Below are 27,589 nucleotides of genomic sequence, written 5' to 3' on the forward strand. Positions count from 1 at the left end.
AGAGAGACAGAGCAACTACACACTGAACTGGGAACAGAGAGAGAGAGACAGAGCAACTACACACTGAACTGGGAACAGAGAGAGAGACAGAACAATGACACACTGAACTGGGAAAAGAGAGAGAGACAGAGCAACTACACACTGAACTGGGAACAGAGAGAGACAAAGGAACTACACACTGAACTGGGAACAGAGAGAGACAGAGCAACTACACACTGATCTGGGAACAGAGAGAGACAGAGCAACCACACACTGAACTGGGAACAGAGAGAGAGAGAACAATGACACACTGAACTGGGAACAGAGAGAGAGACAGAGCAACTACACACTGAACTGGGAATAGAGAGAGAGAGACAGAGCAACTACACACTGAACTGGGAACAGAGAGAGAGACAGAACAATGACACACTGAACTGGGAACAGAGAGAGAGACAGAGCAACTACACACTGAACTGGGAACAGAGAGAGAGACAGAGCAACTACACACTGACCTGGGAACAGGGAGAGAGACGGAGCAACTACACACTGAACTGGGAACAGAGAGAGACAGAGCAACTACACACTGAACTGGGAACAGAGAGAGAGACAGACCAACTACACACTGAACTGGGAACAGAGAGAGGGAGACAGAGCAACTACACACTGACCTGGGAACAGAGAGAGAGACAGAGCAACTACACTCTGAACTGGGAACAGGGAGAGACAGAGCAACTACACACTGATCTGGGAACAGAGAGAGGGAAACAGAGCAACTACACACAGAACTGGGATAAGAGAGAGACAGGGCAACTACAGACTGAACTGGGCACAGGGTGAGAGAGAGAGCAACTACACACTGAACTGGGAACAGAGAGAGAGACAGAGCAACTACACACTGAACTGGGAACAGAGAGAGACAGAGCAACGACACACTGATCTGGGAACAGAGAGAGACAGAGCAACTACACACTGAACTGGGAACAGAGAGAGACAGAGCAACTACACACTGAACTGTGAACAGAGAGAGACAGAGCAACTACACACTGAACTGGGAACAGAGAGAGAGACAGAACAACTACACACTGAACTGGGAACAGAGAGAGAGACAGAACAATGACACACTGAACTGGGAACAGAGAGAGAGAGACAGAGCAACTACACACTGAACTGGGAACAGAGAGAGACAAAGCAACTACACACTGAACTGGGAACAGAGAGAGACAGAGCAACTACACACTGATCTGGGAACAGAGAGAGACAGAGCAACTACACACTGAACTGGGAACCGAGAGAGACAGAACAATGACACACTGAACTGGGAACAGAGAGAGAGACAGAGCAACTACACACTGAACTGGGAACAGAGAGAGAGAGACAGAGCAACTACACACTGAACTGGTAACAGAGAGAGAGACAGAACAATGACACACTGAACTGGGAACAGAGAGAGAGACAGAGCAACTACACACTGAACTGGGAACAGAGAGAGAGACAGAGCAACTACACACTGACCTGGGAACAGGGAGAGAGACGGAGCAACTACACACTGAACTGGGCACAGGGTGAGAGACAGAGAAACTACACACTGAACTGGGAACAGAGAGAGAGACAGAGCAACTACACACTGAACTGGGAACAGAGAGAGAGACAGAGCAACTACACACTGACCTGGGAACAGGGAGAGAGACGGAGCAACTACACACTGAACTGGGCACAGGGTGAGAGACAGAGCAACTACACACTGACCAGGGAACAGAGAGAGAGACAGAGCAACTACACACTGAACTGGGAACAGAGAGAGAGACAGAGCAACTACACACTGAACTGGGAACAGAGAGAGGGAGACAGAGCAACTACACACTGACCTGGGAACAGAGAGAGAGACAGAGCAACTACACTCTGAACTGTGAACAGGGAGAGACAGAGCAACTACACACTGATCTGGGAACAGAGAGAGGGAAACAGAGCAACTACACACAGAACTGGGATAAGAGAGAGACAGGGCAACTACACACTGAACTGGGCACAGGGTGAGAGAGAGAGCAACTACACACTGAACTGGGAACAGAGAGAGAGACAGAGCAACTACACACTGAACTGGGAACAGAGAGAGACAGAGCAACGACACACTGATCTGGGAACAGAGAGAGACAGAGCAACTACACACTGAACTGTGAACAGAGAGAGACAGAGCAACTACACACTGAACTGGTAACAGAGAGAGAGACAGAACAACTACACACTGAACTGGGAACAGAGAGAGACAAAGCAACGACACACTGAACTGTGAACAGAGAGAGACAGAGCAACTACACACTGAACTGGGAACAGAGAGAGAGACAGAGCAACTACACACTGAACTGGGAACAGAGAGAGAGACAGAACAACTACACACTGAACTGGGAACAGAGAGAGACAAAGCAACTACACACTGAACTGGGAACAGAGAGAGACAGAGCAACTACACACTGAACTGGGAACCGAGAGAGACAGAACAATGACACACCGAACTGGGAACAGAGAGAGAGACAGAGCAACTACACACTGAACTGGGAACAGAGAGAGAGAGACAGAGCAACTACACACTGAACTGGGAACAGAGAGAGAGACAGAACAATGACACACTGAACTGGGAACAGAGAGAGAGACAGAGCAACTACACACTGACCTGGGAACAGGGAGAGAGACGGAGCAACTACACACTGAACTGGGCACAGGGTGAGAGACAGAGCAACTACACACTGAACTGGGAACAGAGAGAGAGACAGAGCAACTACACACTGAACTGGGAACAGAGAGAGGGAGACAGAGCAACTACACACTGACCAGGGAACAGAGAGAGAGACAGAGCAACTACACACTGAACTGGGAACAGGGAGAGACAGAGCAACTACACACTGATATGGGAACAGAGAGAGTGAAACAGAGCAACTACACACAGAACTGGGATAAGAGAGAGACAGGGCAACTACACACTGAATTGGGCACAGGGTGAGAGAGAGAGCAACTACACACAGAACTGGGAACAGAGAGAGAGACAGAGCAACAACACACTGAACTGGGAACAGAGAGAGACAAAGCAACTACACACTGAACTGGGAACAGAGAGAGAGACAGAGCAACTACACACTGAACTGGGAACAGAGAGAGAGACAGAACAACTACACACTGAACTGGGAACAGAGAGAGAGACAGAGCAACTACACACTGAACTGGGAACAGAGAGAGACAAAGCAACTACACACTGAACTGGGAACAGAGAAAGACAGAGCAACTACACACTGATCTGGGAACAGAGAGAGACAGAGCAACTACACACTGAACTGGGAACAGAGAGAGACAGAGCAACTACACGCTGAACTGGGAACAGAGAGAGAGACAGAACAATGACACACTGAACTGGGAACAGAGAGAGAGACAGAGCAACTACACACTGAACTGGGAACAGAGAGAGAGAGACAGAGCAACTACACACTGAACTGGGAACAGAGAGAGAGACAGAGCAACTACACTCTGAACTGGGAACAGGGAGAGAGACAGAGCAACTACACTCTGAACTGGGAACAGGGAGAGACAGAGCAATGACAGACTGAACTGGGAACAGAGAGAGACAGAACAATGACACACTGAACTGGGAGCAGAGAGAGAGACAGAGCAACTACACACTGAACTGGGAACAGAGAGAGAGAGACAGAGCAACTACACACTGAACTGGGAACAGAGAGAGAGACAGAGCAACTACACTCTGAACTGGGAACAGGGAGAGACAGAGCAACTACACCCTGATCTGGGAACAGAGAGAGGGAAACAGAGCAACTACACACAGAACTGGGATAAGAGAGAGACAGGGCAACTACACACTGAACTGGGCACAGGGTGAGAGAGTGAGCAACTACACACTGAACTGGGAACAGAGAGAGAGACAGAGCAACTACACACTGAACTGGGAACAGAGAGAGACAAAGCAACTACACACTGACCTGGGAACAGAGAGAGACAGAGCAACTACACACTGAACTGGGAACAGAGAGAGACAGAGCAACTACACACTGAACTGGGAACAGAGAGAGAGACAGAGCAACTACACACTGAACTGGGAACAGAGAGAGAGACAGAACAACTACACACTGAACTGGGAACAGAGAGAGAGACAGAGCAACTGCACACTGACCTGGGAACAGAGAGAGACAGAGCAACGACACACTGAACTGGGAACAGAGAGAGAGACAGAACAACTACACACTGAACTGGGAACAGAGAGAGAGACAGAGCAACTACACACTGAACTGGGAACAGAGAGAGACAAAGCAACTACACACTGAACTGGGAACAGAGAGAGACAGAGCAACTACACACTGATCTGGGAACAGAGAGAGACAGAGCAACTACACACTGAACTGGGAACAGAGAGAGAGGCAGAGCAACTACACACTGAACTGGGAACAGAGAGAGAGACAGAGCAACTACACACTGATCTGGGAACAGAGATAGACAGAGCAACTACACACTGAACTGGGAACAGAGAGAGACAGAGCAACTACACACTGATCTGGGAACAGAGAGAGACAGAGCAACTACACACTGAACTGGGAACAGGGAGAGACAGAGCAACTACATACTGAACTGGGAACAGAGAGAGACAGAGCAACTACACACTGAACTGTGAACAGAGAGAGACAGAGCAACTACACACTGAACTGGGAACAGAGAGAGAGACAGAACAATGACACACTGAACTGGGAACAGAGAGAGAGACAGAGCAACTACACACTGAACTGGGAACAGAGAGAGAGACAGAGCAACTACACACTGAACTGGGAACAGGAAGAGACAGAGCAACTACACCCTGATCTGGGAACAGAGAGAGGGAAACAGAGCAACTACACACAGAACTGGGATAAGAGAGAGACAAAGCAACTACACACTGAACTGGGAACAGAGAGAGAGAGAGAGCAACTACACACTGATCTGGGAACAGAGAGACACAGAGCAACTACACACTGAACTGGGAACAGAGAGAGACAGAGCAACTACACACTGATCTGGGAACAGAGAGAGACAGAGCAACTACACACTGAACTGGGAACAGAGAGAGACAGAGCAACTACATACTGAACTGGGAACAGAGAGAGACAGAGCAACTACACACTGAACTGTGAACAGAGAGAGACAGAGCAACTACACACTGAACTGGGAACAGAGAGAGAGACAGAGCAACTACATACTGAACTGGGAACAGAGAGAGACAGAGCAACTACACACTGAACTGTGAACAGAGAGAGACAGAGCAACTACACACTGAACTGGGAACAGAGAGAGAGACAGAGCAACTACACACTGAACTGGGAACAGAGAGAGGGAGACAGAGCAACTACACACTGACCTGGGAACAGAGAGAGAGTCAGAGCAACTGCACACTGAACTGGGAACAGGAAGAGACAGAGCAACTACACCCTGATCTGGGAACAGAGAGAGGGAAACAGAGCAACTACACACAGAACTGGGATAAGAGAGAGACAAAGCAACTACACACTGAACTGGGAACAGAGAGAGAGAGAGAGCAACTACACACTGATCTGGGAACAGAGAGACACAGAGCAACTACACACTGAACTGGGAACAGAGAGAGACAGAGCAACTACACACTGATCTGGGAACAGAGAGAGACAGAGCAACTACACACTGAACTGGGAACAGAGAGAGACAGAGCAACTACATACTGAACTGGGAACAGAGAGAGACAGAGCAACTACACACTGAACTGTGAACAGAGAGAGACAGAGCAACTACACACTGAACTGGGAACAGAGAGAGAGACAGAACAATGACACACTGAACTGGGAACAGAGAGAGAGACAGAGCAACTACACACTGAACTGGGAACAGAGACGGAGCAACTACACACTGAACTGGGAACAGAGAGAGACTGAGCAACTACACACTGAACTGGGAACAGAGAGAGAGACAGAGCAACTACACACTGAACTGGGAACAGAGAGAGAGAGACAGAGCAACTACACACTGAACTGGGAACAGAGAGAGAGACAGAACAATGACACACTGAACTGGGAACAGAGAGAGAGACAGAGCAACTACACACTGAACTGGGAACAGAGAGAGAGACAGAGCAACTACACACTGAACTGGGAACAGAGAGAGAGACAGAGCAACTACACACTGACCTGGGAACAGGGAGAGAGACGGAGCAACTACACACTGAACTGGGCACAGGGTGAGAGACAGAGCAACTACACACTGAACTGGGAACAGAGAGAGAGACAGAGCAACTACACACTGAACTGGGAACAGAGAGAGGGAGACAGAGCAACTACACACTGACCTGGGAACAGAGAGAGAGACAGAGCAACTACACTCTGAACTGGGAACAGGGAGAGACAGAGCAACTACACACTGATCTGGGAACAGAGAGAGTGAAACAGAGCAACTACACACAGAACTGGGATAAGAGAGAGACAGGGCAACTACACACTGAACTGGGCACAGGGTGAGAGAGAGAGCAACTACACACTGAACTGGGAACAGAGAGAGACAGAGCAACTACACACTGAACTGGGAACAGAGAGAGAGACATAACAACTACACACTGAACTGGGAACAGAGAGAGAGACAGAGCAACTACACACTGAACTGGGAACAGAGAGAGACAGAGCAACTACACACTGAACTGGGAACAGAGAGAGAGACAGAGCAACTACACACTGAACTGGGAACAGAGAGAGACAGAGCAACTACACACTGACCTGGGAACAGAGAGAGAGACAGAGCAACTACACACTGAACTGGGAACAGAGAGAGACAGAGCAACTACACACTGAACTGGGAACAGAGAGAGAGATAGAGCAACGACACACTGAACTGGGAACAGAGAGAGACAGAGCAACTACACACTGAACTGGGAACAGAGAGAGACAGAGCAACTACACTCTGAACTGTGAACAGAGAGAGACTGAGCAACTATACATTGAACTGGGAACAGAATGAGACAGAGCAACTACACACTGTACTGGGAACAGAGAGAGACAGAGCAACTACACACTGAACTGGGAACAGAGAGAGACAGAGCAACTACACACTGAACTGGGAACAGAGAGAGAGAGAGAGCAACTACACACTGAACTGGGAACAGAGAGAGACTGCGCAACTACACACTGAACTGGGAACAGAGAGAGAGACAGAGCAACTACACACTGAACTGGGAACAGAGAGAGACAAAGCAACTACACACTGAACTGGGAACAGAGAGAGACAGAGCAACTACACACTGAACTGGGAACAGAGAGAGACAGAGCAACTACACACTGAACTGGGAACAGAGAGAGACAGAGCAACGACACACTGAACTGGGAACAGGGAGAGAGCAAGAGCAACTGCACTCTGAACTGTGAACAGAGAGAGACAGAGCAACTACTCACTGAACTGGGAACAGAGAGATACAGAGTAACTATACATTGAACTGGGAACAGAGAGAGACAGAGCAACTACACACTGAACTGGGAACAGAGCGAGACAGAGCAACGACACACTGAACTGGGAACAGAGAGAGACAGAGCAACTACACACTGATCTGGGAACAGGGAGAGAGCCAGAGCAACTACACTCTGAACTGTGAACAGAGAGAGACAGAGCAACTACACTCTGAACTGTGAACAGAGAGAGACAGAGCAACGACACACTGAACTGGGAACAGAGAGAGACAGAGCAACTACACACTGATCTGGGAACAGGGAGAGAGCCAGAGCAACTACACTCTGAACTGGGAACAGAAAGAGACAGAGCAACTACACACTGAAATGGGAACAGTGAGAGACAGAGCAACGACACACTGAACTGGGAACAGGGAGAGAGCAAGAGCAACTACACTCTGAACTGGGAACAGAGAGAGACAGAGCAACTACTCACTGAACTGGGAACAGAGAGATACAGAGCAACTACACACTGAACTGGGAACAGGGAGAGAGACAGAGCAACTACACACTGAACTGGGAACAGAGAGAGACAGAGCAACTACACACTGAACTGGAAACAGAGAGAGAGACAGAGCAACTACACACTGAACTGGGAACAGAGAGAGACAGAGCAACTACACACTGAACTGGGAACAGAGAGAGACAGAGCAACTACACACTGAACTGGGAACAGAGAGAGACAGAGCAACGACACACTGAACTGGGAACAGGGAGAGAGCCAGAGTAACTACACACTGAACTGTGAACAGAGAGAGGCAGAGCAACTACTCACTGAACTGGGAACAGAGAGATACAGAGCAACTACACACTGAACTGGGAACAGGGAGAGAGACAGAGCAACTACACTCTGAACTGTGAACAGAGAGAGACAGAGCAACTACTCACTGAACTGGGAACAGAGAGATACAGAGCAACTACACACTGAACTGGGAACAGGGAGAGAGACAGAGCAACTACACACTGAACTGGGAACAGAGAGAGACAGAGCAACTACACACTGAACTGGGAACAGAGAGAGAGACAGAGCAACTACACTCTGAACTGTGAGCAGAGAGAGACTGAGTAACTATACATTGAACTGGGAACAGAGAGAGACAGAGCAACTACACACTGAACTGGGAACAGAGAGAGACAGAGCAACGACACACTGAACTGGGAACAGAGAGAGAGACAGAGCAACTACACACTGAACTGGGAACAGAGAGAGACAGAGAAACTGCACACTGAACTGTGGGAACAGAGAGTGAGAGAGACAGAGCAACTACACACTGAACTGGGAACAGAGAGAGACAGAGCAACTACACACTGAACTGGGAACAGAGAGAGACAGAGCAACTACACTCTGAACTGTGAACAGAGAGAGACTGAGTAACTATACATTGAACTGGGAACAGAGAGAGACGGAGCAACTGCACACTGAACTGGGAACAGAGAGAGAGACAGAGCAACTACACTCTGAACTGTGAACAGAGAGAGACAGAGCAACTACACACTGAACTGGGAACAGAGAGAGACAGAGCAACGACACACTGAACTGGGAACAGAGAGAGAGAGAGAGAGCAACTACACACTGAACTGGGAACAGAGAGAGACAGAGCAACTACACACTGAACTGGGAACAGAGAGAGACAGAGCAACTGCACACTGAACTGGGAACAGAGAGAGACAGAGCAACTACACACTGAACTGGGAACAGAGAGAAGGAGACAGAGCAACTGCACACTGAACTGGGAACAGAGAGAGAGAGACAGAGCAACTACACTCTGAACTGGGAACAGAGAGAGACTGAGCAACTATACATTGAACTGGGAACAGAGAGAGAGACAGAGCAACTACACACTGAACTGGGCACAGAGAGAGACAGAGCAATTACACACTGAACTGGGAACAGAGAGAGAGACAGAACAACTACACACTGACCTGGGAACAGAGAGAGACAGAGCAACTACACATTGAACTGGGAACAGAGAGAGAGAGACAGAGCAACTACACACTGAACTGGGAACAGAGACAGACAGAGCAACTACACACTGAACTGGGAACAGAGAGAGACAGAGCAACTACACACTGAACTGGGAACAGAGAGAGACAGAGCAACGACACACTGACCTGGGAACAGAGAGAGAGACAGAGCAACTACACACTGAACTGGGAACAGAGAGAGACAGAGAAACTGCACACTGAACTGTGGGAACAGAGAGTGAGAGAGACAGAGCAACTACACACTGAACTGGGAACAGAGAGAGAGACAGAGCAACTACACATTGAACTAGGAACAGAGAGAGACAGAGCAACTACACACTGAACTGTGAACAGAGAGAGACTGAGTAACTATACATTGAACTGGGAACAGAGAGAGACAGAGCAACTACACACTGAACTGGGAACAGAGAGAGACAGAGCAATGACACACTGAACTGGGAACCCGCAGAGAGACAGAGCAACTACACACTGAACTGGGAACAGAGAGAGACAGAGCAACGACACACTGAACTGGGAACAGGTAGAGAGACAGAGCAACTACACACTGAACTGGGAACAGAGAGAGACAGAGCAACTACACACTGAACTGTGAACAGAGAGAGACAGAGCAACTACTCACTGAACTGTGAACAGAGAGAGACAGAGCCACTACACACTGAACTGGGAACGGAGAGAGACAGAGCAACTACACTCTGAACTGTGAACAGAGAGAGACAGAGCAACTACACACTGAACTGGGAACAGAGAGAGACAGAGCAACTACACACTGAACTGGGAACAGAGAGAGACAGAGCAACGACACACTGAGCTGGGAACAGAGAGAGAGAGAGAGAGCAACTACACACTGAACTGGGAACAGAGAGAGACAGAGCAACTACACACTGAACTGGGAACAGAGAGAGACAGAGCAACTGCACACTAAACTGGGAACAGAGAGAGAGACAGAGCAACTACACACTGAACTGGGAACAGAGAGAAGGAGACAGAGCAACTGCACACTGAACTGGGAACAGAGAGAGAGAGACAGAACAACTACACACTGAACTGGGCACAGAGAGAGACAGAGCAATTACACACTGAACTGGGAACAGAGAGAGAGACAGAACAACTACACACTGACCTGGGCACAGAGAGAGACTGAGCAACTATACATTGAACTGGGAACAGAGAGAGAGACAGAGCAACTACACACTGAACTGGGCACAGAGAGAGACAGAGCAATTACACACTGAACTGGGAACAGAGAGAGAGACAGAACAACTACACACTGACCTGGGAACAGAGAGAGACAGAGCAACTACACATTGAACTGGGAACAGAGAGAGAGAGACAGAGCAACTACACGCTGAACTGGGAACAGAGAGAGAGACAGAGCAACTACACCCTGAACTGGGAACAGAGAGAGAGACAGAGCAACTACACACTGAACTGGGAACAGAGAGAGAGAGACAGAGCAACTACACACGGAACTGGGAACAGAGAGAGAGACAGAGCAACTACACACTGAACTGGGAACAGAGAGAGAGAGACAGAGCAACTACACACTGAACTGGGAACAGAGAGAGAGACAGAACAACTACACACTGAACTGGGAACAGAGAGAGACAGAGCAACTACACACTGACCTGGGAACAGAGAGAGAGACAGAGCAACTACACACTGAACTGGGAACAGAGAGAGAGACAGAGCAACTACACACTGAACTGGGAACAGAGAGAGAGAGACAGAACAACTACACACTGAACTGGGAACAGAGAGACAGAGCAACTACACACTGACCTGGGAACAGAGAGAGAGACAGAGCAACTACCCACTGAACTGGGAACAGAGAGAGACAGAGCAACTACACACTGAACTGGGAACAGAGAGAGACAGAGCAACTACACACTGAACTGGGAACAGAGAGAGAGACAGAACAACTACACACTGAACTGGGAACAGAGAGAAACAGAGCAACTACACACTGAACTGGGAACAGAGAGAGACAGAGCAACGACACACTGACCTGGGAACAGGGAGAGAGCCAGAGGAACTACACACTGAACTGGGAACAGAGAGAGACAGAGCAACTACACACTGAACTGGGAACAGAGAGAGAGACAGAGCAACTACACTCTGAACTGTGAACAGAGAGAGACTGAGTAACTATACATTGAACTGGGAACAGAGAGAGACAGAGCAACTACACACTGAACTGGGAACAGAGAGAGACAGAGCAATGACACTGAACTGGGATCAGAGAGAGAGACAGAGCAACTACACACTGAACTGGGAACAGAGAGAGACAGAGAAACTGCACACTGAACTGTGGGAACAGAGAGTGAGAGAGACAGAGCAACTACACACTGAACTGGGAACAGAGAGAGAGACAGAGCAACTACACATTGAACTAGGAACAGAGAGAGACAGAGCAACTACACACTGAACTGGGAACAGAGAGAGACAGAGCAACTAAACACTGAACTGGGAACAGAGAGAGACAGAGCAACTACACACTGAACTGGGAACAGAGAGAGACAGAGAAACTGCACACTGAACTGGGAACCGAGAGAGACAGAACAATGACACACTGAACTGGGAACAGAGAGAGAGACAGAGCAACTGCACACTGAACTGGGAACAGAGAGAGACAGAGCAACGACACACTGAACTGGGAACAGGGAGAGAGCAAGAGCAACTACACTCTGAACTGTGAACAGAGAGAGACAGAGCAACTACTCACTGAACTGGGAACAGAGAGATACAGAGCAACTACACACTGAACTGGGAACAGGGAGAGAGACAGAGCAACTACACACTGAACTGGGAACAGAGAGAGACAGAGCAACTGCACACTGAACTGGGAACAGAGAGAGAGACAGAGCAACTACACTCTGAACTGTGAACAGAGAGAGACTGAGTAACTATACATTGAACTGGGAACAGAGAGAGACAGAGCAACTACACACTGAACTGGGAACAGAGAGAGACAGAGCAATGACACACTGAACTGGGAACAGGGAGAGAGACAGAGCAACTACACACTGAACTGGGAACAGAGAGAGACAGAGCAACGACACACTGAACTGGGAACAGAGACAGACAGAGCAACTACACACTGAACTGGGAACAGAGAGAGACAGAGCAACTACATACTGAACTGGGAACAGAGAGAGACAGAGCAACTACACACTGAACTGGAAACAGAGAGAGAGACAGAGCAACTACACACTGAACTGGGAACAGAGAGAGAGACAGAGGAACTACACACTGAACTGGGAACAGAGAGAGAGACAGAGCAACTACACGCTGAACTGGGAACAGAGAGAGAGAGACAGAGCAACTACACACTGAACTGGGAACAGAGAGAGAGACAGAACAACTACACACTGAACTGGGAACAGAGAGAGACAGAGCAACTACACACTGACCTGGGAACAGAGAGAGAGACAGAGCAACTACACACTGAACTGGGAACAGAGAGAGACAGAGCAACTACACACTGAACTGGGAACAGAGAGAGAGACAGAGCAACTACACACTGAACTGGGAACAGAGAGAGACAGAGCAACTACACACTGAACTGGGAACAGAGAGAGAGACAGAGCAACTACACACTGAACTGGGAACAGAGAGAGACAGAGCAACTACACACTGAACTGGGAACAGAGAGAGACAGAGCAACTACACACTGAACTGGGAACAGAGAGAGAGACAGAGCAACTACACACTGAACTGGGAACAGAGAGAGACAGAGCAACTACACACTGAACTGGGAACAGAGAGAGAGACAGAGCAACTACACACTGAACTGGGAACAGAGAGAGACAGAGCAACTACACACTGAACTGGGAACAGAAAGAGAGACAGAGCAACTACCCACTGAACTGGGAACAGAGAGAGACAGAGCAACTACACACTGAACTGGGAACAGAGAGAGACAGAGCAACTACACACTGAACTGGGAACAGAGAGAGAGACAGAGCAACTACACACTGAACTGGGAACAGAGAGAGACAGAGCAACTACACACTGAACTGGGAACAGAGAGAGAGAGACAGAGCACCAACACACTGAACTGGGAACAGAGAGAGAGACAGAGCAACTACACTCTGAACTGTGAACAGAGAGAGACAGAGCAACTACACACTGAACTGGGAACAGAGAGAGACAGAGCAACGACACACTGAACTGGGAACAGAGAGAGAGAGAGAGAGCAACTACACACTGAACTGGGAACAGAGAGAGACAGAGCAACGACACACTGAACTGGGAACAGAGAGAGAGAGACAGAGCAACTGCACACTGAACTGGGAACAGAGAGAGAGACAAAGCAACTACACACTGAACTGGGAACAGAGAGAAGGAGACAGAGCAACTGCACACTGAACTGGGAACAGAGAGAGAGAGACAGAGCAACTACACTCTGAACTGGGAACAGAGAGAGACTGAGCAACTATACATTGAACTGGGAACAGAGAGAGAGACAGAGCAACTACACACTGAACTGGGCACAGAGAGAGACAGAGCAATTACACACTGAACTGGGAACAGAGAGAGAGACAGAACAACTACACACTGACCTGGGAACAGAGAGAGACAGAGCAACTACACATTGAACTGGGAACAGAGAGAGAGAGACAGAGCAACTACACACTGAACTGGGAACAGAGACAGACAGAGCAACTACACACTGAACTGGGAACAGAGAGAGACAGAGCAACTACATACTGAACTGGGAACAGAGAGAGACAGAGCAACTACACACTGAACTGGAAACAGAGAGAGAGACAGAGCAACTACACACTGAACTGGGAACAGAGAGAGAGACAGAGGAACTACACACTGAACTGGGAACAGAGAGAGAGACAGAGCAACTACACGCTGAACTGGGAACAGAGAGAGAGAGACAGAGCAACTACACACTGAACTGGGAACAGAGAGAGAGACAGAACAACTACACACTGAACTGGGAACAGAGAGAGACAGAGAAACTACACACTGACCTGGGAACAGAGAGAGACACAGAGCAACTACACACTGAACTGGGAACAGAGAGAGACAGAGCAACTACACACTGAACTGGGAACAGAGAGAGAGACAGAGCAACTACACACTGAACTGGGAACAGAGAGAGACAGAGCAACTACACACTGAACTGGGAACAGAGAGAGAGACAGAGCAACTACACACTGAACTGGGAACAGAGAGAGACAGAGCAACTACACACTGAACTGGGAACAGAGAGAGACAGAGCAACTACACACTGAACTGGGAACAGAGAGAGAGACAGAGCAACTACACACTGAACTGGGAACAGAGAGAGACAGAGCAACTACACACTGAACTGGGAACAGAGAGAGAGACAGAGCAACTACACACTGAACTGGGAACAGAGAGAGACAGAGCAACTACACACTGAACTGGGAACAGAAAGAGAGACAGAGCAACTACCCACTGAACTGGGAACAGAGAGAGACAGAGCAACTACACACTGAACTGGGAACAGAGAGAGACAGAGCAACTACACACTGAACTGGGAACAGAGAGAGAGACAGAGCAACTACACACTGAACTGGGAACAGAGAGAGACAGAGCAACTACACACTGAACTGGGAACAGAGAGAGAGAGACAGAGCACCAACACACTGAACTGGGAACAGAGAGAGAGACAGAGCAACTACCCACTGAACTGGGAACAGAGAGAGACAGAGCAACTACACACTGAACTGGGAACAGAGAGAGAGAGACAGAGCAACTACACACTGAACTGGGAACAGAGAGAGACAGAGCAACTACACACTGAACTGGGAACAGAGAGAGAGACAGAGCAACTACACACTGAACTGCGAACAGAGAGAGACATAGCAACTATACACTGAACTGGGATCACAGAGACAGAGCAACTACACACTGAACTGGGAACAGAGAGAGGCAGAGCAACTACACACTGAACTGGGTACAGAGAGAGAGAGACAGAGCAACTACACACTGAACTGGAAACAGAGAGAGACAGAGCAACTACACACTGAACTGGAAACAGAGAGAGAGACAGAGCAACTACACACTGAACTGGGAACAGAGAGAGAGACAGAGGAACTACACACTGAACTGGGAACAGAGAGAGAGACAGAGCAACTACACGCTGAACTGGGAACAGAGAGAGAGACAGAGCAACTACACCCTGAACTGGGAACAGAGAGAGAGACAGAGCAACTACACACTGAACTGGGAACAGAGAGAGAGAGACAGAGCAACTACACACGGAACTGGGAACAGAGAGAGAGACAGAGCAACTACACACTGAACTGGGAACAGAGAGAGAGAGACAGAGCAACTACACACTGAACTGGGAACAGAGAGAGAGACAGAGCAACTACACACTGAACTGGGAACAGAGAGAGACAGAGCAACTACACACTGAACTGGGAACAGAGAGAGAGACAGAGCAACTATACGTTGAACTTGGAACAGAGAGAGACAGAGCAACTACACACTGAACTGGGAACAGAGAGAGACGGAGCAACTATACACTGAACTGGGCACAGAGAGAGAGAGTCAGAGCAACTACACACTGAACTGGGAACAGAGAGAGAGACAGAGCAACTATACGTTGAACTTGGAACAGAGAGAGACAGTGCAACTACACACTGAACTGGGAACAGAGAGAGACAGAGGAACTACACACTGAACTGGGAACAGCGAGAGACAGAGCAACTACACACTGACCTGGGAACAGAGAGAGACAGAGGAACTACACACTGAACTGGGAACAGAGAGAGACAGAGCAACTACACACTGAACTGGGAACAGAGAGAGACAGAGGAACTACACACTGAACTGGGAACAGAGAGAGACAGAGCAACTACACACTGACCTGGGAACAGAGAGAGAGAGACAGAGCAACTACACACTGAACTGGGAACAGAGAGAGAGAGACAGAACAACTACACACTGACCTGGGAACAGGGAGAGAGAGCAACTACACACTGAACTGGGTACAGAGAGAGACAGAGAAACTGCACACTGAACTGTGGGAACAGAGAGTGAGAGAGACAGAGCAGCTACACACTGAACTGGGAACAGAGAGAGAGACAGAGCCACTACACATTGAACTGGGAACAGAGAGAGTCAGAATCTACACACTGAACTGGGAACAGAGAGAGACAGAGCAACTAAACACTGAACTGGGAACAGAGAGAGACAGAGCAACTACACACTGAACTGGGATAAGAGAGAGACAGAGCAACTACACACAGAACTGGGATAAGAGAGAGACAGAGCAACTACACACAGAACTGGGAACAGAGAGAGACAGAGCAACTACACACTGACCTGGGAACAGGGAGAGAGACAGAGCAATGACACACTGAACTGGGAACAGTGAGAGAGACAGAGCAACTACACACTGAACTGGGAACAGAGAGAGACATAGCAACTACACACTAAACTGGGAACAGAGAGAGGGAGACAGAGCAACTACACACTGAACTGGGATAAGAGAGAGACAGAGCAACTAAACACTGAACTGGGAACAGTGAGAGAGACAGAGCAACTACACACTAAACTGGGAACAGAGAGAGGGAGACAGAGCAACTACACACTGAACTGGGATAAGAGAGAGACAGAGCAACTACACACAGAACTGTGAACAGGGAGAGAGACAGAGCAACTACACACTGAACTGAGAACAGAGAGAGAGAGACAGAGCAACTACACACTGAACTGGGAACAGAGAGAGAGAGACAGAACAACTACACACTGACCTGGGAACAGGGAAAGAGAGCAACTACACACTGAACTGGGTACAGAGAGAGAGACAGAGCAACTACACACTGAACTGGGAAAAGAGAGAGACAGAGCAACTACACCCTGAACTGGGAACAGAGAGAGACAGAGCAACTACACACTGAACTGGGAACAGAGAGAGAGACAGAGCAACTACACACAGAACTGGGAACAGAGAGAGGGAGACAGAGCAACTACACACTGAACTGGGAACAGAGAGAGACAGAGCAACTGCACACTGAACTGGGAACAGAGAGAGAAACAGAGCAACTACACACTGAACTGTGAACAGAGAGAGACTGAGCAACTACACACTGAACTGGGCACAGAGAGAGACAAAGCAACTACACACTGATCTGGGAACAGAGAGAGACAGAGCAACTACACACTGAACTGGGAACAGAGAGAGACAGAGCAACGACACACTGACCTGGGAACAGGGAGAGAGACAGAGCAATGACACACTGAACTGGGAACAGAGAGAGAGAGACAAAGCAACTACACGCTGAACTGGGAACACAGAGAGAGAGACAGAGCAACTACACACTGAACTGGGAACAGAGAGAGGGAGACAGAGCAACTACACACTGAATTGGGTACAGGGAGAGAGACAGAGCAACTACACACTGACCTGGGAACTGGGAGAGAGACAGAACAATGACACACTGAACTGGGAACAGAGAGAGAGAGACAGAGCAACTGCACACTGAACTGGGAACAGAGATAGAGAGAGCAACTACACACTGAACTGGGAACCGAGAGAGACAGAGCAACTACACACTGAACTGGGAACAGAGAGAGAGACAGAGCAACTACACACTGAACTGGGAACAGGGAGAGAGACAGAGCAACTACACACTGAACTGGGAACAGAGAGAGACAGAGCAACTACACACTGAATTGGAAACAGAGAGAGAGACAGAGCAACTACACACTGAACTGGGAACAGAGAGAGGGAGTCAGAGCAACGACACACTGACCTGGGAACAGAGAGCGAGACAGAGCAACTACACACTGAACTGGGAACAGAGAGAGACAGAGCAACTACACACTGATCTGGGAACAGAGAGAGGGAGACAGAGCAACAACACACTGAACTGGGATAAGAGAGAGACAGAGCAACTACACACTGAACTGTGCACAGGGAGAGAGAGAGCAACTACACACTGAACTGGGAACAGAGAGAGAGACAGAACAACTACACACTGAACTGGGAACAGAGAGAGAGACAGAGCAACTACACACTGAACTGGGAACAGAGAGAGACAGAGCAACTGCACACTGAACTGGGAACAGAGAGAGACAGAGCAACTACACACTGAACTGGGAACAGAGAGAGAGACAGAGCAACTACACACTGAACTGGGAACAGAGAGAGACAGAACCACTACACACTGAACTGGGAATAGAGAGAGAGAGACAGAGCAACTACACACTGAACTGGAAATAGAGAGAGACAGAACCACTACACACTGAACTGGGTAGAGAGAGAGAGACAGAGCAACTACACACTGAACTGGGAACAGAGAGAGACAGAGCAACTACACCCTGAACTGGGAACAGAGAGAGACAGAGCAACTACACACTGAACTGGGAACAGAGAGAGAGACAGAGCAACTACACACTGAACTGGGAACAGAGAGAGGGAGACAGAGCAACTACACACTGAACTGGGAACAGAGAGAGACAGAGCAACTACACACTGAACTGGGAACAGAGAGAGAGACAGAGCAACTACACACTGAACTGGGATCAGAGAGAGACAGAGCAACTGCACACTGAACTGGGAACAGAGAGAGAGACAGAGCAACTATACACTGAACTGGGATCAGAGAGACAGAGCAACTACACACTGAACTGGGACAGAGAGAGACAGAGCAACTACACACAGAACTGGGAACAGAGAGATAGACAGAGCAACTACACACTTAACTGGGAACAGAGAGAGGCAGAGCAACTGCACACTGAACTGGGAACAGAGAGAGAAACAGAGCAACTACACACTGAACTGTGAACAGAGAGGGACTGAGCAACTACACACTGAACTGGGCACAGAGAGAGACAAAGCAACTACCCACTGAACTGGGAACAGAGAGAGACAGAGCAACTACACACTGAACTGGGAACAGAGAGAGACAGAGCAACGACACACTGACCTGGGAACAGGGAGAGAGACAGAGCAATGACACACTGAACTGGGAACAGAGAGAGACAGAGCAACTACACGCTGAACTGGGAACACAGAGAGAGACAGAGCAACTACACACTGAACTGGGAACAGAGAGAGGGAGACAGAGCAACTACACACTGAACTGGGAACAGAGAGAGGGAGACAGAGCAACTACACACTGAATTGGGTACAGGGAGAGAGACAGAGCAACTACACACTGACCTGGGACCTGGGAGAGAGACAGAACAATGACACACTGAACTGGGAACAGAGAGAGAGAGACAGAGCAACTGCACACTGAACTGGGAACAGAGATAGAGAGAGCAACTACACACTGAACTGTGAACAGAGAGAGACAGAGCAACTACACTGAACTGGAAACAGAGAGAGAGACAGAGCAACTACACACTGAACTGGGAACAGAGAGAGGGAGTCAGAGCAACTACACACTGACCTGCGAACAGGGAGAGAGACAGAGCAATGACACACTGAACTGGGAACAGAGAGAGAGACAGAGCAACTACACGCTGAACTGGGAACACGGAGAGAGAGACAGAGCAACTACACACTGAACTGGGAACAGGGAGAGACAGAACCACTACACACTGAACTGGGAACAGAGAGAGGGAGACAGAGCAACTACACACTGAATTGGGTACAGGGAGAGAGACAGAGCAACTACACACTGACCAGGGAACTGGGAGAGAGACAGAACAATGACACACTGAACTGGGAACAGAGAGAGAGAGACAGAGCAACTGCACACTGAACTGGGAACAGAGATAGAGAGAGCAACTACACACTGAACTGGGAACAGAGAGAGACAGAGCAACTACACACTGAACTGTGAACAGAGAGAGACAGAGCAACTACAAACTGAACTGGGAACAGAGAGAGAGACAGAGCAACTACACACTGAACTGGGAACAGGGAGAGAGACAGAGCAACTACACACTGAACTGGGAACAGAGAGAGACAGAGCAACTACACACTGAACTGGGAACAGAGAGAGGGAGTCAGAGCAACGACACACTGACCTGGGAACAGAGAGCGAGACAGAGCAACTACACACTGAACTGGGAACAGAGAGAGACAGAGCAACTACACACTGATCTGGGAACAGAGAGAGGGAGACAGAGCAACAACACACTGAACTGGGATAAGAGAGAGACAGAGCAACTACACACTGAACTGTGCACAGGGAGAGAGAGAGCAACTACACACTGAACTGGGAACAGAGAGAGAGACAGAACAACTACACACTGAACTGGGAACAGAGAGAGAGACAGAGCAACTACGCACTGAACTGGGAACAGAGAGAGGGAGACAGAGCAACTACACACTGAACTGGGAACAGAGAGAGACAGAGCAACTACACACTGAACTGGGAATAGAGAGAGAGACAGAGCAACTACACACTGATCTGGGAACAGAGAGAGACAGAACCACTACACACTGAACTGGGAAGAGAGAGAGAGACAGAGCAACTACACACTGAACTGGAAATAGAGAGAGACAGAACCACTACACACTGAACTGGGTACAGAGAGAGAGACAGAGCAACTACACACTGAACTGGGAACAGAGAGAGACAGAGCAACTACACCCTGAACTGGGAACAGAGAGAGACAGAGCAACTACACACTGAACTGGGAACAGAGAGAGAGACAGAGCAACTACACACTGAACTGGGAACAGAGAGAGGGAGACAGAGCAACTACACACTGAACTGGGAACAGAGAGAGACAGAGCAACTACACACTGAACTGGGAACAGAGAGAGAGACAGAGCAACTACACACTGAACTGGGATCAGAGAGAGACAGAGCAACTGCACACTGAACTGGGAACAGAGAGAGAGACAGAGCAACTATACACTGAACTGGGATCAGAGAGACAGAGCAACTACACACTGAACTGGGACAGAGAGAGACAGAGCAACTACACACAGAACTGGGAACAGAGAGATAGACAGAGCAACTACACACTGAACTGGGAACAGAGAGAGACAGAGCAACTGCACACTGAACTGGGAACAGAGAGAGAAACAGAGCAACTACACACTGAACTGTGAACAGAGAGAGACTGAGCAACTACACACTGAACTGGGCACAGAGAGAGACAAAGCAACTACCCACTGAACTGGGAACAGAGAGAGACAGAGCAACTACACACTGAACTGGGAACAGAGAGAGACAGAGCAACGACACACTGACCTGGGAACAGGGAGAGAGACAGAGCAATGACACACTGAACTGTGAACAGAGAGAGAGACAGAGCAACTACACGCTGAACTGGGAACACAGAGAGAGACAGAGCAACTACACACTGAACTGGGAACAGAGAGAGGGAGACAGAGCAACTACACACTGAACTGTGAACAGAGAGAGACAGAGCAACTACACACTGAACTGGGAACCGAGAGAGACAGAGCAACTACACACTGAACTGTGAACAGAGAGAGACAGAGCAACTACACACTGAACTGGGAACAGAGAGAGAGAGACAGAGCAACTACACACTGAACTGGGAACAGGGAGAGAGACAGAGCAACTACACACTGAACTGGGAACAGAGAGAGACAGAGCAACTACACTGAACTGGAAACAGAGAGAGAGACAGAGCAACTACACACTGAACTGGGAACAGAGAGAGGGAGTCAGAGCAACTACACACTGACCTGGGAACAGGGAGAGAGACAGAGCAATGACACACTGAACTGGGAACAGAGAGAGAGACAGAGCAACTACACGCTGAACTGGGAACACGGAGAGAGAGACAGAGCAACTACACACTGAACTGGGAACAGAGAGAGACAGAACCACTACACACTGAACTGGGAACAGAGAGAGACAGAGCAACTACACACTGAACTGGGAACAGGGAGAGACTGAGCAACTACACACTGAACTGGGAACAGAGAGAGACAGAGCAACTACACACTAAACTGGGAACAGAGAGAGAGACAGAGCAACTACACACTGAACTGGGAACATAGATAGACAGAGCAACTACACACTGAACTGGGAACGGAGAGAGACAGAGCAACTACACACTGACCTGGGAACAGAGAGAGAGAGACAGAGCAACTACACACTGAACTGGGCACAGAGAGAGAGAGTCAGAGCAACTACACACTGAACTGGGAACAGAGAGAGACAGAGCAACTATACGTTGAACTTGGAACAGAGAGAGACAGAGCAACTACACACTGAACTGGGAACAGAGAGAGACAGAGCAACTACACACTGAACTGGGAACAGAGAGAGACAGAGCAACTACACACTGACCTGGGAACAGAGAGAGAGAGAGAGACAGAGCAACTACACACTGAACTGGGCACAGAGAGAGAGTCAGAGCAACTACACACTGAACTGGGAACAGAGAGAGAGACAGAGCAACTATACGTTCAACTTGGAACAGAGAGAGACAGAGCAACTACACACTGAACTGGGAACAGAGAGAGACAGAGCAACTACACACTGAACTGGGAACAGAGAGAGACAGAGCAACTATACACTGAACTGGGCACAGAGAGAGAGAGTCAGAGCAACTACACACTGAACTGGGAACAGAGAGAGAGACAGAGCAACTATACGTTGAACTGGGAACAGAGAGAGACAGAGGAACTACACACTGAACTGGGAACAGAGAGAGACAGAGCAACTACACACTGACCTGGGAACAGAGAGAGAGAGACAGAGCAACTACACACTGAACTGGGAACAGAGAGAGAGAGACAGAACAACTACACACTGACCTGGGAACAGGGAGAGAGAGCAACTACACACTGACCTGGGTACAGAGAGAGACAGAGAAACTGCACACTGAACTGTGGGAACAGAGAGTGAGAGAGACAGAGCAGCTACACACTGAACTGGGAACAGAGAGAGAGACAGAGCCACTACACATTGAACTGGGAACAGAGAGAGACAGAGCAACTACACACTGAACTGGGAACAGAGAGTGTCAGAATCTACACACTGAACTGGGAACAGAGAGAGACAGAGCAACTAAACACTGAACTGGGAACAGAGAGAGACAGAGCAACTACACACTGAACTGGGATAAGAGAGAGATAGAGCAACTACACACAGAACTGGGATAAGAGAGAGACAGAGCAACTACACACAGAACTGGGAACAGAGAGAGACAGAGCAACTACACACTGACCTGGGAACAGGGAGAGAGACAGAGCAATGACACACTGAACTGGGAACAGTGAGAGAGACAGAGCAACTACACACTGAACTGGGAACAGAGAGAGAGACAGAGCAACTATACGTTGAACTTGGAACAGAGAGAGGGAGACAGAGCAACTACACACTGAACTGGGATAAGAGAGAGAGAGACAGAACAACTACACACTGACCTGGGAACAGGGAGAGAGAGCAACTACACACTGAACTGGGTACAGAGAGAGAGACAGAGCAACTACACACTAAACTGGGAACAGAGAGAGGGAGACAGAGCAACTACACACTGAACTGGGATAAGAGCTAGACAGAGCAACTACACACAGAACTGTGAACAGGGAGAGAGACAGAGCAACTACACACTGAACTGGGAACAGAGAGAGAGAGACAGAGCAACTACACACTGAACTGGGAACAGAGAGAGAGAGACAGAACAACTACACACTGACCTGGGAACAGGGAGAGAGAGCAACTACACACTGAACTGGGTACAGAGAGAGACAGAGCAACTACACCCTGAACTGGGAACAGAGAGAGACAGAGCAACTACACACTGAACTGGGAACAGAGAGAGAGACAGAGCAACTACACACAGAACTGGGAACAGAGAGAGGGAGACAGAGCAACTACACACTGAACTGGGAACAGAGAGAGACAGAGCAACTGCACACTGAACTGGGAACAGAGAGAGAGACAGAGCAACTACACACAGAACTGGGAACAGAGAGAGGGAGACAGAGCAACTACACACTGAACTGGGAACAGAGAGAGACAGAGCAACTACACCCTGAACTGGGAACAGAGAGAGACAGAGCAACTACACACTGAACTGGGAACAGAGAGAGAGACAGAGCAACTACACACAGAACTGGGAACAGAGAGAGGGAGACAGAGCAACTACACACTGAACTGGGAACAGAGAGAGACAGAGCAACTGCACACTGAACTGGGAACAGAGAGAGAAACAGAGCAACTACACACTGAACTGTGAACAGAGAGAGACTGAGCAACTACACACTGAACTGGGCACAGAGAGAGACAAAGCAACTACACACTGAACTGGGAACAGAGAGAGACAGAGCAACTACACACTGAACTGGGAACAGAGAGAGACAGAGCAACGACACACTGACCTGGGAACAGGGAGAGAGACAGAGCAATGACACACTGAACTGGGAACAGAGAGAGAGAGACAAAGCAACTACACGCTGAACTGGGAACAGAGAGAGGGAGACAGAGCAACTACACACTGAATTGGGTACAGGGAGAGAGACAGAGCAACTACACACTGATCTGGGAACTGGGAGAGAGACAGAACAATGACACACTGAACTGGGAACAGAGAGAGAGAGACAGAGCAACTGCACACTGAACTGGGAACAGAGATAGAGAGAGCAACTACACACTGAACTGGGAACCGAGAGAGACAGAGCAACTACACACTGAACTGTGAACAGAGAGAGACAGAGCAACTACACACTGAACTGGGAACAGAGAGAGAGACAGAGCAACTACACACTGAACTGGGAACAGGGAGAGAGACAGAGCAACTACACACTGAACTGGGAACAGAGAGAGACAGAGCAACTACACACTGAACTGGAAACAGAGAGAGAGACAGAGCAACTACACACTGAACTGGGAACAGAGAGAGGGAGTCAGAGCAACTACACACTGACCTGGGAACAGAGAGCGAGACAGAGCAACTACACACTGAACTGGGAACAGAGAGAGACAGAGCAACTACACACTGATCTGGGAACAGAGAGAGGGAGACAGAGCAACGACACACTGAACTGGGATAAGAGAGAGACAGAGCAACTACACACTGAACTGTGCACAGGGAGAGAGAGAGCAACTACACACTGAACTGGGAACAGAGAGAGAGACAGAACAACTACACACTGAACTGGGAACAGAGAGAGAGACAGAGCAACTACACACTGAACTGGGAACAGAGAGAGACAGAGCAACTACACACTGAACTGGGAACAGAGAGAGACAGAGCAACTACACACTGAACTGGGAACAGAGAGAGAGACAGAGCAACTACACACTGAACTGGGAACAGAGAGAGACAGATCCACTACACACTGAACTGGGAATAGAGAGAGAGACAGAGCAACTACACACTGAACTGGAAATAGAGAGAGACAGAACCACTACACACTGAACTGGGTAGAGAGAGAGAGACAGAGCAACTACACACTGAACTGGGAACAGAGAGAGACAGAGCAACTACACCCTGAACTGGGAACAGAGAGAGACAGAGCAACTACACACTGAACTGGGAACAGAGAGAGAGACAGAGCAACTACGCACTGAACTGGGAACAGAGAGAGGGAGACAGAGCAACTACACACTGAACTGGGAACAGAGAGAGACAGAGCAACTACACACTGAACTGGGAACAGAGAGAGAGACAGAGCAACTACACACTGAACTGGGATCAGAGAGAGACAGAGCAACTGCACACTGAACTGGGAACAGAGAGAGAGACAGAGCAACTATACACTGAACTGGGATCAGAGAGACAGAGCAACTACACACTGAACTGGGACAGAGAGACAGAGCAACTACACGCTGAACTGGGAACAGAGAGATAGACAGAGCAACTACACACTGAACTGGGAACAGAGAGAGACAGAGCAACTGCACACTGAACTGGGAACAGAGAGAGAAACAGAGCAACTACACACTGAACTGTGAACAGAGAGAGACTGAGCAACTACACACTGAACTGGGCACAGAGAGAGACAAAGCAACTACCCACTGAACTGGGAACAGAGAGAGACAGAGCAACTACACACTGAACTGGGAACAGAGAGAGACAGAGCAACGACACACTGACCTGGGAACAGGGAGAGAGACAGAGCAATGACACACTGAACTGGGAACAGAGAGAGACAGAGCAACTACACGCTGAACTGGGAACACAGAGAGAGAGACAGAGCAACTACACACTGAACTGGGAACAGAGAGAGGGAGACAGAGCAACTACACACTGAACTGGGAACAGAGAGAGGGAGACAGAGCAACTACACACTGAACTGGGAACAGAGAGAGAGACAGAGCAACTACACACAGAACTGGGAACAGAGAGAGGGAGACAGAGCAACTACACACTGAACTGGGAACAGAGAGAGACAGAGCAACTGCACACTGAACTGGGAACAGAGAGAGAAACAGAGCAACTACACACTGAACTGTGAACAGAGAGAGACTGAGCAACTACACACTGAACTGGGCACAGAGAGAGACAAAGCAACTACACACTGAACTGGGAACAGAGAGAGACAGAGCAACTACACACTGAACTGGGAACAGAGAGAGACAGAGCAACGACACACTGACCTGGGAACAGGGAGAGAGACAGAGCAATGACACACTGAACTGGGAACAGAGAGAGAGAGACAAAGCAACTACACACTGAACTGGGAACAGAGAGAGGGAGACAGAGCAACTACACACTGAATTGGGTACAGGGAGAGAGACAGAGCAACTACACACTGACCTGGGAACTGGGAGAGAGACAGAACAATGACACACTGAACTGGGAACAGAGATAGAGAGAGCAACTACACACTGAACTGGGAACCGAGAGAGACAGAGCAACTACACACTGAACTGTGAACAGAGAGAGACAGAGCAACTACACACTGAACTGGGAACAGGGAGAGAGACAGAGCAACTACACACTGAACTGGGAACAGAGAGAGACAGAGCAACTACACACTGACCTGGAAACAGAGAGAGAGACAGAGCAACTACACACTGAACTGGGAACAGAGAGAGGGAGTCAGAGCAACTACACACTGACCTGGGAACAGAGAGCGAGACAGAGCAACTACACACTGAACTGGGAACAGAGAGAGACAGAGCAACTACACACTGATCTGGGAACAGAGAGAGGGAGACAGAGCAACAACACACTGAACTGGGATAAGAGAGAGACAGAGCAACTACACACTGAACTGTGCACAGGGAGAGAGAGAGCAACTACACACT

The 27,589-nt window shown here is 48.9% G+C and overlaps 1 protein-coding gene across 1 annotated transcript in view; it reads left to right on the forward strand.

The window, feature by feature from the left end:
• LOC122546986 (cyclin-dependent kinase 17-like) overlaps positions 1-27,589 on the forward strand; it is a 571,330-nt gene that overhangs the window by 361,828 nt on the left and 181,913 nt on the right. The window lies entirely within an intron of this gene.

This window comes from Chiloscyllium plagiosum, unplaced genomic scaffold (genome assembly GCF_037043375.1).
Source record: "Chiloscyllium plagiosum isolate Xiang-an unplaced genomic scaffold, Cpla_swu_hap1 HiC_scaffold_14, whole genome shotgun sequence".
NCBI classification, from domain to species: Eukaryota; Metazoa; Chordata; class Chondrichthyes; order Orectolobiformes; family Hemiscylliidae; genus Chiloscyllium; species Chiloscyllium plagiosum.